Here is a 15,211-nt window from a genome sequence, read left to right as displayed (position 1 = left end):
AACCAATCGGCAAATTACTCAAAATGTTTAACTCTCCGACAAAATCACTTTTGTTCCACAATGAATATTTGGCAAGAAATAGTAAATTTCAATGCAAGCCGTTCTGAAACCAATTGGCAAATTACTCAAAATGCTTAACGCGCCGAGAAAATCACTTTTTCCCCACAATGAATGTCTGGCAAAAAATATTTCATTTTGATGCAAGCCGTTCTGAAACCAATCGGCAAATTACTCAAAATGGTTAACTCGCCGAGAAAATCACTTTCTTCCCACAATGAATGTCTGGCAAAAAATATTAAATTTCAATGCAAGCCGTTCTGAAACCAAACGGCAAATTACTCAAAATGCATAACTCACCGAGAAAATCATTTTTGCTCCACAATGAACGCCTGGCAAAAAATAGTTAATTGTGATGCAAGCCGTTCTGAAACAAATCGGCAAATTACTCAAAATGCTTTACTCGCCGAGAAAATCACTTTTTTCCCACAATGATTGTCTGGCAAAAAATAGTAAATTTTGTTGCAAGCCGTTCTGAAACCAATCGGCAAATTACTCAAAATGCTTAACGCGCTGAGAAATTCACTTTAATCCCACAATGAATGTCCGTCAAAAAATAGTTAATTGTGATGCAAGCCGTTCTGAAACAAATCGGCAAATTACTCAAAATGCTTAACTCGCCAAGAAAATCACTTTCTTTCCACAATGAATGACTGGCAAAAAATAGTTAATTTTGATGCAAGCCGTTCTGAAACCATTCCTCAAATTACTCAAAATGCTTAACTTGCCGAGAAAATCACTTTTGTTCCACAATGAATGTCTGGCAAAAAATAGTTAATTTTGATGCAAGCGGTTCTGAAACCAATCGACAAATTACTCAAAATGCTTAGCGCGCCGAGAAAATCACTTTTGCTCCACAATGAATGTCTGGCAAAAAATAGTTAATTTCAATGCAAGCCGTTCTGAAACCAATCGGCAAATTACTCAAAATGCTTAACTCGCCGAGAAAATCACTTTTGTTACACAATGAATGCCTGGCAGAAAATAGTTAATTGTGATGCAAGCCGTTCTGAAACCAATCGGCAAATTACTCAAAATGCTTAACTCGCCAAGAAAATCACTTTTTTCCCACAATGAATGTCTGGCAAAAAATAGTTAATTGTGATGCAAGCCGTTCTGAAACAAATCGGCAAATTACTCAAAATGCTTAACTCGCCAAGAAAATCACTTCCTTTCCACAATGAATGACTGGCAAAAAATAGTTAATTTTGATGCAAGCCGTTCTGAAACCGTTCGTCAAATTACTCAAAATGCTTAACTCGCCAAGAAAATCACTTTCTTTCCACAATGAATGTCTGGCAAAAAAGAGTTAATTTCAATGCAAGCCGTTCTGAAACCAATCGGCAAATTGCTCAAAATGCTTAACTCGCCGAGAAAATCACTTTTGTTCCACAATGAATGCCTGGCAGAAAATAGTTAATTGTGATGCAAGCCGTTCTGAAACCAATCGGCAAATTACTCAAAATGCTTAACGCGCTGAGAAATTCACTTTTTTCCCACAATGAATGTCTGGCAAAAAATAGTTAATTGTGATGCAAGCCGTTCTGAAACAAATCGGCAAATTACTCAAAATGCTTAACTCGCCATGAAAATCACTTCCTTTCCACAATGAATGACTGGCAAAAAATAGTTAATTTTGATGCAAGCCGTTCTGAAACCATTCGTCAAATTACTCAAAATGCTTAACTTGCCGAGAAAATCACTTTTGTTCCACAATGAATGTCTGGCAAAAAATAGTTAATTTTGATGCAAGCCGTTCTGAAACCAATCGGCAAATTACTCAAAATGCTTAACTCTCCGAGAAAATCACTTTTGTTCCACAATGAATGTCTGGCAAAAAATAGTAAATTTCAATGCAAGCCGTTCTGAAACCAATCGGCAAATTACTCAAAATGCTTAACTGGCGGAGAAAATCACTTTTGTTCCACAATGAATGTCTGGCAAATAATAGTTAATTTTGATGCAAGCCGTTCTGAAACAAATCGGCAAATTACTCAAAATGCTTAACTCGCCAAGAAAATCACTTTCTTTCCACAATGAATGAATGGCAAAAAATAGTTAATTTTGATGCAAGCCGTTCTGAAACCAATCGGCAATTTACTCAAAATGCTTAACTCGCCGAGAAAATCACTTTTGTTCCACAATGTATGTCTGGCAAAAAATAGTAAATTTCAATGCAAGCCGTTCTGAAACCAATCGGCAAATTACTCAAAATGCTTACCGCGCTGAGAAATTCACTTTTTTCCCACAATGAATGTCTGGCAAAAAATAGTTAATTGTGGTGCAAGCCGTTCTGAAACAAATCGGCAAATTACTCAAAATGCTTAACTCGCCAAGAAAATCACTTTTGTTCCACAATGAATGCCTGGCAGAAAATAGTTAATTGTGCTGCATGCCGTTCTGAAACCAATCGCCAAATTATTCAAAATGCTTAACGCGCTGAGAAATACACTTTTTTCCCACATTGAATGTCTGGCAAATAATAGTTAATTGTGATGCAAGCCGTTCTGAAACAAATCGGAAATTACTCAAAATGCTTAACTCGCCAAGAAAATCACTTCCTTTCCACAATGAATGACTGGGAAAAAATAGTTAATTTTGATGCAAGCCGTTCTGAAACCATTCGTCAAATTACTCAAAATGCTTAACTTGCCGAGAAAATCACTTTTGTTCCACAATGAATGTCTGGCAAAAAATAATAAATTTCAATGCAAGCCGTTCTGAAACCAATCGGCAAATTACTCAAAATGCTTACCGCGCTGAGAAATTCACATTTTTCCCACAATGAATGTCTGGCAGCAAATAGTTAATTGTGGTGCAAGCCGTTCTGAAACAAATCGGCAAATTACTCAAAATGCTTAACTCGCCAAGAAAATCGCTGTCTTTCCACACAATGAATGACTGGCAAAATATAGTTAATTTTGATGCAAGCCGTTCTGAAACCATTCGTCAAATTACTCAAAATGCTGAACTTGCCGAGAAAATCACTTTTGTTCCACAATGAATGTCTGGCAAAAAATAGTTAATTTTGATGCAAGCCGTTCTGAAACCAATCGGCAAATTACTCAAAATGCTTAACTCGCCGAGAAAATCACTTTCTTTCCACAATGAATGTCTGGCAAAAAATAGTTAATTTCAATGCAAGCCGATCTGAAACCAATCGGCAAATTACTCAAAATGCTTAACTCGCCGAGAAAATCACTTTTGTTCCACAATGATTGCCGGGCAGAAAATAGTTAATTGTGATGCAAGCCGTTCTGAAACCAATCGGCAAATTACTCAAAATGCTTAACGCGCAGAGAAATTCACTTTTTTCCCACAATGAACGTCTGGCAAAAAATAGTTAATTGTGATGCAAGCCGTTCTGAAACAAATCGGCAAATTACTCAAAATGCTTAACTCGCCGAGAAAATCACTTTTTTCCCACAATGATTATTTGGCAAAAAATAGTAAATTTCAATGCAAGCCGTTCTGAAACCAATCGGCAAATTACTCAAAATGCTTAACTCTCCGAGAAAATCACTTTCTTTCCACAATGAATAACTGGCAAAAAATAGTAAATTTCAATGCAAGCCGTTCTGAAACCAATCGGCAAATTACTCAAAATGCTAAACGCGCCGAGAAAATCACTTTCTTTCCACAATGAATGTCTGGCAAAAAATAGTTAATTTTGATGCAAGACTTTCTGAAACCAATCGGCAAATTACTCAAAATGTTTAACTCGCCGAGAAAATCACTTTCTTTCCACAATGAATGTCTGGCAAAAAATAGTTAATTTCAATGCAAGCCGTTCTGAAACCAATCGGCAAATTACTCAAAATGCTTAACGCGCCGAGAAAATCACTTTTTTCCCACAATGAATGTCTGGCAAAAAATAGTTAATTTCAATGCAAGTCGTTCTGAAAACAATCGGCAAATTACTCAAAATGCTTATCTCGCCGAGAAAATCACTTTTTTCCCCACAATGAATATATGGCAATAAATAGTAAATTTCAATGCAAGCCGTTCTGAAACCAATCGGCAAATTAATCAAAATGTTTAACTCTCCGAGAAAATCACTTTTGTTCCACAATGAATGTCTGGCAAAAAATAGTAAATTTCAATGCAAGCCGTTCTGAAACCAATCGGCAAATTCATGAAAATGCTCAACGCGCCGAGAAAATCACTTTTTTCCCACAATGAATGTCTGGCAAAAAATAGTTCATTTTGATGCAAGACGTTCTGAAACCAATCGGCAAATTACTCAAAATGCTTATCCCGCCGAGAAAATCACTTTCTTTCCACAATGAATGTCTGGCAAAAAATATTGAATTTCAATGCAAGCCGTTCTGAAACCAATCGGCAAATTACTCAAAATGCTTAACTCGCCGAGATAACCACTTTTGCTCCACAATGAACGCCTGGCAAAAAATAGTTAATTTCAATGCAAGCCGTTCTGAAACCAATCGGCAAATTACTCAAAATGCTTAACTGGCCGAGAAAATCACTTTCTTTCCACAATGAATAACTGGCAAAAAATAGTTAATTTTGATGCAAGCCGTTCTGAAACCATCCGTCAAATTACTCAAAATGCTTAACTCGCCGAGAAAATCACTTTTGTTCCAGGCAATGAATGCCTGGCAGAAAATAGATCATTTTGATGCAAGACGTTCTGAAACCAATCGGCAGATTACTGAAAATGCTTAACTCGCCGAGAAAATCACATTCTTTCCACAATGAATGTCTGGCAAAAAATAGTTAATTTCAATGCAAGTCGTTCTGAAAACAATCGGCAAATTACTCAAAATGCTTAACTCGCCGAGAAAATCACTTTTGTTCCACAATGAATGCCTGGCAGAAAATAGTTAATTGTGGTGCAAGCCGTTCTGAAACCAATCGGCAAATTACTCAAAATGCTTAACGCGCCGAGAAAATCACTTTCTTTCCACAATGAATGTCTGGCAAAAAATAGTTAATTTTGATGCAAGACTTTCTGAAACCAATCGGCAAATTACTCAAAATGCTTAACTCGCCGAGAAAATCACTTTCTTTCCATAATGAATGTCTGGCAAAAAATAGTTAATTTCAATGCAAGCCGTTCTGAAACTAATCGGCAAATTACTCAAAATGCTTAACTCGCCGAGAAAATCACATTTGCTCCACAATGAACGCCTGGCAACAAATAGTTAATTTCAACGCAAGCCGTTCTGAAAGCAATCGGCAAATTACTCAAAATGCTTTCCTCGCCGAGAAAATCACCTTTTTCCCACAATGAATATTTGGCAAAAAATAGTAAATTTCAATGCAAGCCGTGCTGAAAGCAATCGGCAAATTACTCAAAATGCTTAACGCGCCGAGAAAATCACTCTCTTTCCACAATGAATGTCTGGCAAAAAATAGTTAATTTCAATGCAAGCCGTTCTGAAAGCAATCGGCAAATTACTCAAAAAGCTTAACTCGCCGAGAAAATCACTTTCTTTCCACAATGAATGTCTGGCAAAAAATAGTAAATTTCAATGCAAGCCGTGCTGAAACCAATCGGCAAATTACTCAAAATGCTTAACTCGCCGAGAAAAATCACTTTTGCTCCACAATGAATGCCTGGCAAAAAATAGTTTATTTTGATGCAAGACGTTCTGAAACCAATCGGCAGATTACTCAAAATGCTTAACTCGCCGAGAAAATCACTTTTTTCCCACAATGAATATTTGGCAAAAAATAGTAAATTTCAATGCAATCCGTGCTGAAACCAATCGGCAAATTACTCAAAAAGCTTAACTCTCCGAGAAAATCACTGTTGTTCCACAATGAATGTCTGGCAAAAAATAGTAAATTTCAATGCAAGCCGTTCTGAAACCAATCGGCAAATTACTCAAAATGCTTAACGCGCCGAGAAAATCACTTTTTTCCCACAATGAATGCCTGCCAAAAAATAGATCATTTTGATGCAAGACGTTCTGAAACCAATCGGCAGATTACTCAAAATGCTTAACGCGCCGACAAAATCACTTGTTTCCCACAATGAATATTTGGCTAAAAATAGTAAATTTCAATGCAAGCCGTGCTGAAACCAATCGGCAAATTACTCAAAATGCTTAACGCGCCGAGAAAATCACTCTCTTTCCACAATGAATGTCTGGCAAAAAATAGTTAATTTCAATGCAAGCCGTTCTGAAACCAATCGGCAAATTACTCAAAATGCTTAACGCGCCGAGAAAATCACATTTGCTCCACAATGAACGCCTGGCAAAAAATAGTTAATTTCAACGCAAGCCGTTCTGAAAGCAATCGGCAAATTACTCAAAATGCTTAACTCGCCGAGAAAATCACTTTTTTCCCACAATGAATATTTGGCTAAAAATAGTAAATTTCAATGCAAGCCGTGCTGAAACCAATCGGCAAATTACTCAAAATGCTTAACGCGCCGAGAAAATCACTCTCTTTCCACAATGAATGTCTGGCAAAAAATAGTTAATTTCAATGCAAGCCGTTCTGAAACCAATCGGCAAATTACTCAAAATGCTTAACGCGCCGAGAAAATCACTATTTTCCCACAATGAATGTCTGGCAAAAAATAGTAAATTTCAATGCAAGCCGTTCTGAAAGCAATCGGCAAATTACTGAAAAAGCTTAACTCGCCGAGAAAATCACTTTCTTTCCACAATGAATGTCTGGCAAAAAATAGTAAATTTCAATGCAAGCCGTGCTGAAACCAATCGGCAAATTACTCAAAATGCTTAACTCGCCGAGAAAATTCACTTTTGCTCCACAATGAATGCCTGGCAAAAAATAGTTTATTTTGATGCAAGACGTTCTGAAACCAATCGGCAGATTACTCAAAATGCTTAACTCGCCGAGAAAATCACTTTTTTCCCACAATGAACATTTGGCAAAAAATAGTTGATTTCAATGCAATCCGTGCTGAAACCAATCGGCAAATTACTCAAAATGCTTAACTCTCCGAGAAAATCACTGTTGTTCCACAATGAATGTCTGGCAAAAAATAGTAAATTTCAATGCAAGCCGTTCTGAAACCAATCGGCAAATTACTCAAAATGCTTAACGCGCCGAGAAAATCACTTTTTTCCCACAATGAATGCCTGGCAAAAAATAGATCATTTTGATGCAAGACGTTCTGAAACCAATCGGCAGATTACTCAAAATGCTTAACGCGCCGACAAAATCACTTGTTTCCCCACAATGAATATTTGGCAAAAAGTAGTAAATTTCAATGCAAGCCGTTCTGAAACCAATCGGCAAATTACTCAAAATGCTTAACGCGCCGAGAAAATCACTTTTTTCTCACAATGAATGCCTGGCAAAAAATAGGTCATTTTGATGCAAGACGTTCTGAAACCAATCGGCAAATTACTCAAAATGCTTAACTCTCCGAGAAAATCACTTTTGTTCCACAATGAATGTCTGGCAAAAAATAGTAAAGTTCAATGCAAGCCGTTCTGAAACCAATCGGCAAATTACTCAAAATGCTTAACGCGCCGAGAAAATCACATTTGCTCCACAATGAACGCCTGGCAAAAAATAGTTAATTTCAACGCAAGCCGTTCTGAAAGCAATCGGCAAATTACTCAAAATGCTTAACTCGCCGAGAAAATCACTTTTTTCCCACAATGAATATTTGGCAAAAAATAGTAAATTTCAATGCAAGCCGTGCTGAAACCAATCGGCAAATTACTCAAAATGCTTAACTCTATGAGAAAATCACTTTTGTTCCACAATGAATGTCTGGCAAAAAATAGTAAATTTCAATGCAAGCCGTTCTGAAAGCAATCGGCAAATTACTCAAAAAGCTTAACTCGCCGAGAAAATCACTTTCTTTCCACAATGAATGTCTGGCAAAAAATAGTAAATTTCAATGCAAGCCGTGCTGAAACCAATCGGCAAATTACTCAAAATGCTTAACTCGCCGAGAAAAATCACTTTTGCTCCACAATGAATGCCTGGCAAAAAATAGTTTATTTTGATGCAATCCGTGCTGAAACCAATCGGCAAATTACTCAAAATGCTTAACTCTCCGAGAAAATCACTGTTGTTCCACAATGAATGTCTGGCAAAAAATAGTAAATTTCAATGCAAGCCGTTCTGAAACCAATCGGCAAATTACGCAAAATGCTTAACGCGCCGAGTAAATCACTTTTTTCCCACAATGAATGCCTGGCAAAAAATAGATCATTTTGATGCAAGACGTTCTGAAACCAATCGGCAGATTACTCAAAATGCTTAACGCGCCGACAAAATCACTTGTTTCCCCACAATGAATATTTGGCAAAAAGTAGTAAATTTCAATGCAAGCCGTTCTGAAACCAATCGGCAAATTGCTCAAAATGCTTAACGCGCAGAGAAATTCACATTTTTCCCACAATGAACGTCTGGCAAAAAATAGTTAATTGTGATGCAAGCCGTTCTGAAACAAATCGGCAAATTACTCAAAATGCTTAACTCGCCGAGAAAATCACTTTTTTCCCACAATGAGTGTCTGGCAAAAAATAGTAAATTTTGTTGCAAGCCGTTCTGAAACCAATCGGCAAATTACTCAAAATGCTTAACGCGCTGAGAAATTCACTTTAATCCCACAATGAATGTCCGTCAAAAAATAGTTAATTGTGATGCAAGCCGTTCTGAAACAAATCGGCAAATTACTCAAAATGCTTAACTCGCCAAGAAAATCACTTTCTTTCCACAATGAATGACGGGCAAAAAATAGTTAATTTTGATGCAAGCCGTTCTGAAACCATTCCTCAAATTACTCAAAATGCTTAACTTGCCGAGAAAATCACTTTTGTTCCACAATGAATGTCTGGCAAAAAATAGTTAATTTTGATGCAAGCCGTTCTGAAACCAATCGGCAAATTACTCAAAATGCTTAGCGCGCCGAGAAAATCACTTTTGCTCCACAATGAATGTCTGGCAAAAAATAGTTAATTTCAATGCAAGCCGTTCTGAAACCAATCGGCAAATTACTCAAAATGCTTAACTCGCCGAGAAAATCACTTTTGTTCCACAATGAATGCCTGGCAGAAAATAGTTAATTGTGATGCAAGCCGTTCTGAAACCAATCGGCAGATTACTCAAAATGCTTAACGCGCCGACAAAATCACTTGTTTCCCCACAATGAATATTTGGCAAAAAGTAGTAAATTTCAATGCAAGCCGTTCTGAAACCAATCGGCAAATTGCTCAAAATGCTTAACGCGCAGAGAAATTCACATTTTTCCCACAATGAACGTCTGGCAAAAAATAGTTAATTGTGATGCAAGCCGTTCTGAAACAAATCGGCAAATTACTCAAAATGCTTAGCGCGCCGAGAAAATCACTTTTGCTCCACAATGAATGTCTGGCAAAAAATAGTTAATTTCAATGCAAGCCGTTCTGAAACCAATCGGCAAATTACTCAAAATGCTTAACTCGCCGAGAAAATCACTTTTGTTCCACAATGAATGCCTGGCAGAAAATAGTTAATTGTGATGCAAGCCGTTCTGAAACCAATCGGCAAATTACTCAAAATGCTTAACTCGCCAAGAAAATCACTTTTTTCCCACAATGAATGTCTGGCAAAAAATAGTTAATTGTGATGCAAGCCGTTCTGAAACAAATCGGCAAATTACTCAAAATGCTTAACTCGCCAAGAAAATCACTTCCTTTCCACAATGAATGTCTGGCAAAAAAGAGTTAATTTCAATGCAAGCCGTTCTGAAACCAATCGGCAAATTGCTCAAAATGCTTAACTCGCCGAGAAAATCACTTTTGTTCCACAATGAATGCCTGGCAGAAAATAGTTAATTGTGATGCAAGCCGTTCTGAAACCAATCGGCAAATTACTCAAAATGCTTAACGCGCTGAGAAATTCACTTTTTTCCCACAATGAATGTCTGGCAAAAAATAGTTGATTGTGATGCAAGCCGTTCTGAAACAAATCGGCAAATTACTCAAAATGCTTAACTCGCCATGAAAATCACTTCCTTTCCACAATGAATGACTGGCAAAAAATAGTTGATTGTGATGCAAGCCGTTCTGAAACAAATCGGCAAATTACTCAAAATGCTTAACTTGCCGAGAAAATCACTTTTGTTCCACAATGAATGTCTGGCAAAAAATAGTTAATTTTGATGCAAGCCGTTCTGAAACCAATCGGCAAATTACTCAAAATGCTTAACTCTCCGAGAAAATCACTTTTGTTCCACAATGAATGTCTGGCAAAAAATAGTAAATTTCAATGCAAGCCGTTCTGAAACCAATCGGCAAATTACTCAAAATGCTTAACTGGCGGAGAAAATCACTTTTGTTCCACAATGAATGTCTGGCAAATAATAGTTAATTTTGATGCAAGCCGTTCTGAAACAAATCGGCAAATTACTCAAAATGCTTAACTCGCCAAGAAAATCACTTTCTTTCCACAATGAATGAATGGCAAAAAATAGTTAATTTTGATGCAAGCCGTTCTGAAACCAATCGGCAATTTACTCAAAATGCTTAACTCGCCGAGAAAATCACTTTTGTTCCACAATGAATGTCTGGCAAAAAATATTAAATTTCAATGCAAGCCGTTCTGAAACCAATCGGCAAATTACTCAAAATGCTTACCGCGCTGAGAAATTCACTTTTTTCCCACAATGAATGTCTGGCAAAAAATAGTTAATTGTGGTGCAAGCCGTTCTGAAACAAATCGGCAAATTACTCAAAATGCTTAACTCGCCAAGAAAATCACTTTTGTTCCACAATGAATGCCTGGCAGAAAATAGTTAATTGTGCTGCATGCCGTTCTGAAACCAATCGCCAAATTATTCAAAATGCTTAACGCGCTGAGAAATACACTTTTTTCCCACATTGAATGTCTGGCAAATAATAGTTAATTGTGATGCAAGCCGTTCTGAAACAAATCGGAAATTACTCAAAATGCTTAACTCGCCAAGAAAATCACTTCCTTTCCACAATGAATGACTGGGAAAAAATAGTTAATTTTGATGCAAGCCGTTCTGAAACCATTCGTCAAATTACTCAAAATGCTTAACTTGCCGAGAAAATCACTTTTGTTCCACAATGAATGTCTGGCAAAAAATAATAAATTTCAATGCAAGCCGTTCTGAAACCAATCGGCAAATTACTCAAAATGCTTACCGCGCTGAGAAATTCACATTTTTCCCACAATGAATGTCTGGCAGCAAATAGTTAATTGTGGTGCAAGCCGTTCTGAAACAAATCGGCAAATTACTCAAAATGCTTAACTCGCCAAGAAAATCGCTGTCTTTCCACACAATGAATGACTGGCAAAATATAGTTAATTTTGATGCAAGCCGTTCTGAAACCATTCGTCAAATTACTCAAAATGCTGAACTTGCCGAGAAAATCACTTTTGTTCCACAATGAATGTCTGGCAAAAAATAGTTAATTTTGATGCAAGCCGTTCTGAAACCAATCGGCAAATTACTCAAAATGCTTAACTCGCCGAGAAAATCACTTTCTTTCCACAATGAATGTCTGGCAAAAAATAGTTAATTTCAATGCAAGCCGATCTGAAACCAATCGGCAAATTACTCAAAATGCTTAACTCGCCGAGAAAATCACTTTTGTTCCACAATGATTGCCGGGCAGAAAATAGTTAATTGTGATGCAAGCCGTTCTGAAACCAATCGGCAAATTACTCAAAATGCTTAACGCGCAGAGAAATTCACTTTTTTCCCACAATGAACGTCTGGCAAAAAATAGTTAATTGTGATGCAAGCCGTTCTGAAACAAATCGGCAAATTACTCAAAATGCTTAACTCGCCGAGAAAATCACTTTTTTCCCACAATGATTATTTGGCAAAAAATAGTAAATTTCAATGCAAGCCGTTCTGAAACCAATCGGCAAATTACTCAAAATGCTTAACTCTCCGAGAAAATCACTTTTGTTCCACAATGAATGTCTGGCAAAAAATAGTAAATTTCAATGCAATCCGTTCTGAAACCAATCGGCAAATTACTCAAAATGCTTAACGCGCCGAAAAATCACTTTTTTCCCACAATGAATGTCTGGCAAAAAATAATTAATTTTGATGCAAGACGTCCTGAAACCAATCGGCAAATTACTCAAAATGCTTATCTCGCCGAGAAAATCACTTTTTTCCCCACAATGAATATATGGCAATAAATAGTAAATTTCAATGCAAGCCGTTCTGAAACCAATCGGCAAATTACTCAAAATGTTTAACTCTCCGAGAAAATCACTTTTGTTCCACAATGAATGTCTGGCAAAAAATAGTAAATTTCAATGCAAGCCGTTCTGAAACCAATCGGCAAATTCATCAAAATGCTCAACGCGCCGAGAAAATCACTTTTTTACCACAATGAATGTCTGGCAAAAAATAGTTCATTTTGATGCAAGACGTTCTGAAACCAATCGGCAAATTACTCAAAATGCTTATCTCGCCGAGAAAATCACTTTCTTTCCACAATGAATGTCTGGCAAAAAATAGTAAATTTCAATGCAAGCCGTTCTGAAACCAATCGGCAAATTACTCAAAATGCTTAACTCGCCGAGATAACCACTTTTGCTCCACAATGAACGCCTGGCAAAAAATAGTTAATTTCAATGCAAGCCGTTCTGAAACCAATCGGCAAATTACTCAAAATGCTTAACTCGCCGAGAAAATCACTTTTTTCCCCACAATGAATATATGGCAATAAATAGTAAATTTCAATGCAAGCCGTTCTGAAACCAATCGGCAAATTACTCAAAATGTTTAACTCTCCGAGAAAATCACTTTTGTTCCACAATGAATGTCTGGCAAAAAATAGTAAATTTCAATGCAAGCCGTTCTGAAACCAATCGGCAAATTCATCAAAATGCTCAACGCGCCGAGAAAATCACTTTTTTACCACAATGAATGTCTGGCAAAAAATAGTTCATTTTGATGCAAGACGTTCTGAAACCAATCGGCAAATTACTCAAAATGCTTATCTCGCCGAGAAAATCACTTTCTTTCCACAATGAATGTCTGGCAAAAAATAGTAAATTTCAATGCAAGCCGTTCTGAAACCAATCGGCAAATTACTCAAAATGCTTAACTCGCCGAGATAACCACTTTTGCTCCACAATGAACGCCTGGCAAAAAATAGTTAATTTCAATGCAAGCCGTTCTGAAACCAATCGGCAAATTACTCAAAATGCTTAACTCGCCGAGAAAATCACTTTCTTTCCACAATGAATAACTGGCAAAAAATAGTTAATTTTGATGCAAGCCGTTCTGAAACCATTCGTCAAATTACTCAAAATGCTTAACTTGCCGAGAAAATCACTTTTGTTCCACAATGAATGTCTGGCAAAAAATAGTTAATTTTGATGCAAGCCGTTCTGAAACCAATCGGCAAATTACTCAAAATGCTTAACTCTCCGAGAAAATCACTTTTGTTCCACAATGAATGTCTGGCAAAAAATAGTATATTTCAATGCAAGGCGTTCTGAAACCAATCGGCAAATTACTCAAAATGCTTAACTCGCCGAGAAAATCACTTTTGTTCCACAATGAATGCCTGGCAGAAAATAGTTAATTGTAATGCAAGCCGTTCTGAAACAAATCGGCAAATTACTCAAAATGCTTAACTCGCTGAGAAAATCACTTTCTTTCCACAATGAATGTCTGGCAAAAAATAGTTAATTTCAATGCAAGCCGTTCTGAAACCAATCGGCAAATTACTCAAAATGCTTAACGCGCCGAGAAAATCACATTTGCTCCACAATGAACGCCTGGCAAAAAATAGTTAATTTCAAGGCAAGCCGTTCTGAAAGCAATCGGCAAATTACTCAAAATGCTTAACTCGCCGAGAAAATCACTTTTTTCCCACAATGAATATTTGGCAAAAAATAGTAAATTTCAATGCAAGACGTGCTGAAACCAATCGGCAAATTACTCAAATTGCTTACCTTTCCGAGAAAATCACTTTTGTTCCACAATGAATGTCTGGCAAAAAATAGTAAATTTCAATGCAAGCCGTTCTGAAACCAATCGGCAAATTACTCAAAATGCTAAACGCGCCGAGAAAATCACTTTCTTTCCACAATGAATGTCTGGCAAAAAATAGTTAATTTTGATGCAAGACTTTCTGAAACCAATCGGCAAATTACTCAAAATGTTTAACTCGCCGAGAAAATCACTTTCTTTCCACAATGAATGTCTGGCAAAAAATAGTTAATTTCAATGCAAGCCGTTCTGAAACCAATCGGCAAATTACTCAAAATGCTTAACGCGCCGAGAAAATCACTTTTTTCCCACAATGAATGTCTGGCAAAAAATAGTTAATTTCAATGCAAGTCGTTCTGAAAACAATCGGCAAATTACTCAAAATGCTTATCTCGCCGAGAAAATCACTTTTTTCCCCACAATGAATATATGGCAATAAATAGTAAATTTCAATGCAAGCCGTTCTGAAACCAATCGGCAAATTAATCAAAATGTTTAACTCTCCGAGAAAATCACTTTTGTTCCACAATGAATGTCTGGCAAAAAATAGTAAATTTCAATGCAAGCCGTTCTGAAACCAATCGGCAAATTCATGAAAATGCTCAACGCGCCGAGAAAATCACTTTTTTCCCACAATGAATGTCTGGCAAAAAATAGTTCATTTTGATGCAAGACGTTCTGAAACCAATCGGCAAATTACTGAAAATGCTTATCCCGCCGAGAAAATCACTTTCTTTCCACAATGAATGTCTGGCAAAAAATATTGAATTTCAATGCAAGCCGTTCTGAAACCAATCGGCAAATTACTCAAAATGCTTAACTCGCCGAGATAACCACTTTTGCTCCACAATGAACGCCTGGCAAAAAATAGTTAATTTCAATGCAAGCCGTTCTGAAACCAATCGGCAAATTACTCAAAATGCTTAACTGGCCGAGAAAATCACTTTCTTTCCACAATGAATAACTGGCAAAAAATAGTTAATTTTGATGCAAGCCGTTCTGAAACCATCCGTCAAATTACTCAAAATGCTTAACTCGCCGAGAAAATCACTTTTGTTCCAGGCAATGAATGCCTGGCAGAAAATAGTTAATTGTGATGCAAGCCGTTCTGAAACGAATCGGCAAATTACTCAAAATGCTTAACTCGCTGAGAAAATCACTTTCTTTCCACAATGAATGTCTGGCAAAAAATAGTTAATTTCAATGCAAGCCGTTCTGAAA

Source organism: Scyliorhinus torazame, chromosome 4 (assembly GCF_047496885.1).
Source record: "Scyliorhinus torazame isolate Kashiwa2021f chromosome 4, sScyTor2.1, whole genome shotgun sequence".
Lineage (NCBI taxonomy): Eukaryota > Metazoa > Chordata > Chondrichthyes > Carcharhiniformes > Scyliorhinidae > Scyliorhinus > Scyliorhinus torazame.
The sequence above is the reverse complement of the archived record's forward strand: the minus strand, read 5'-3'. Positions refer to the sequence as shown.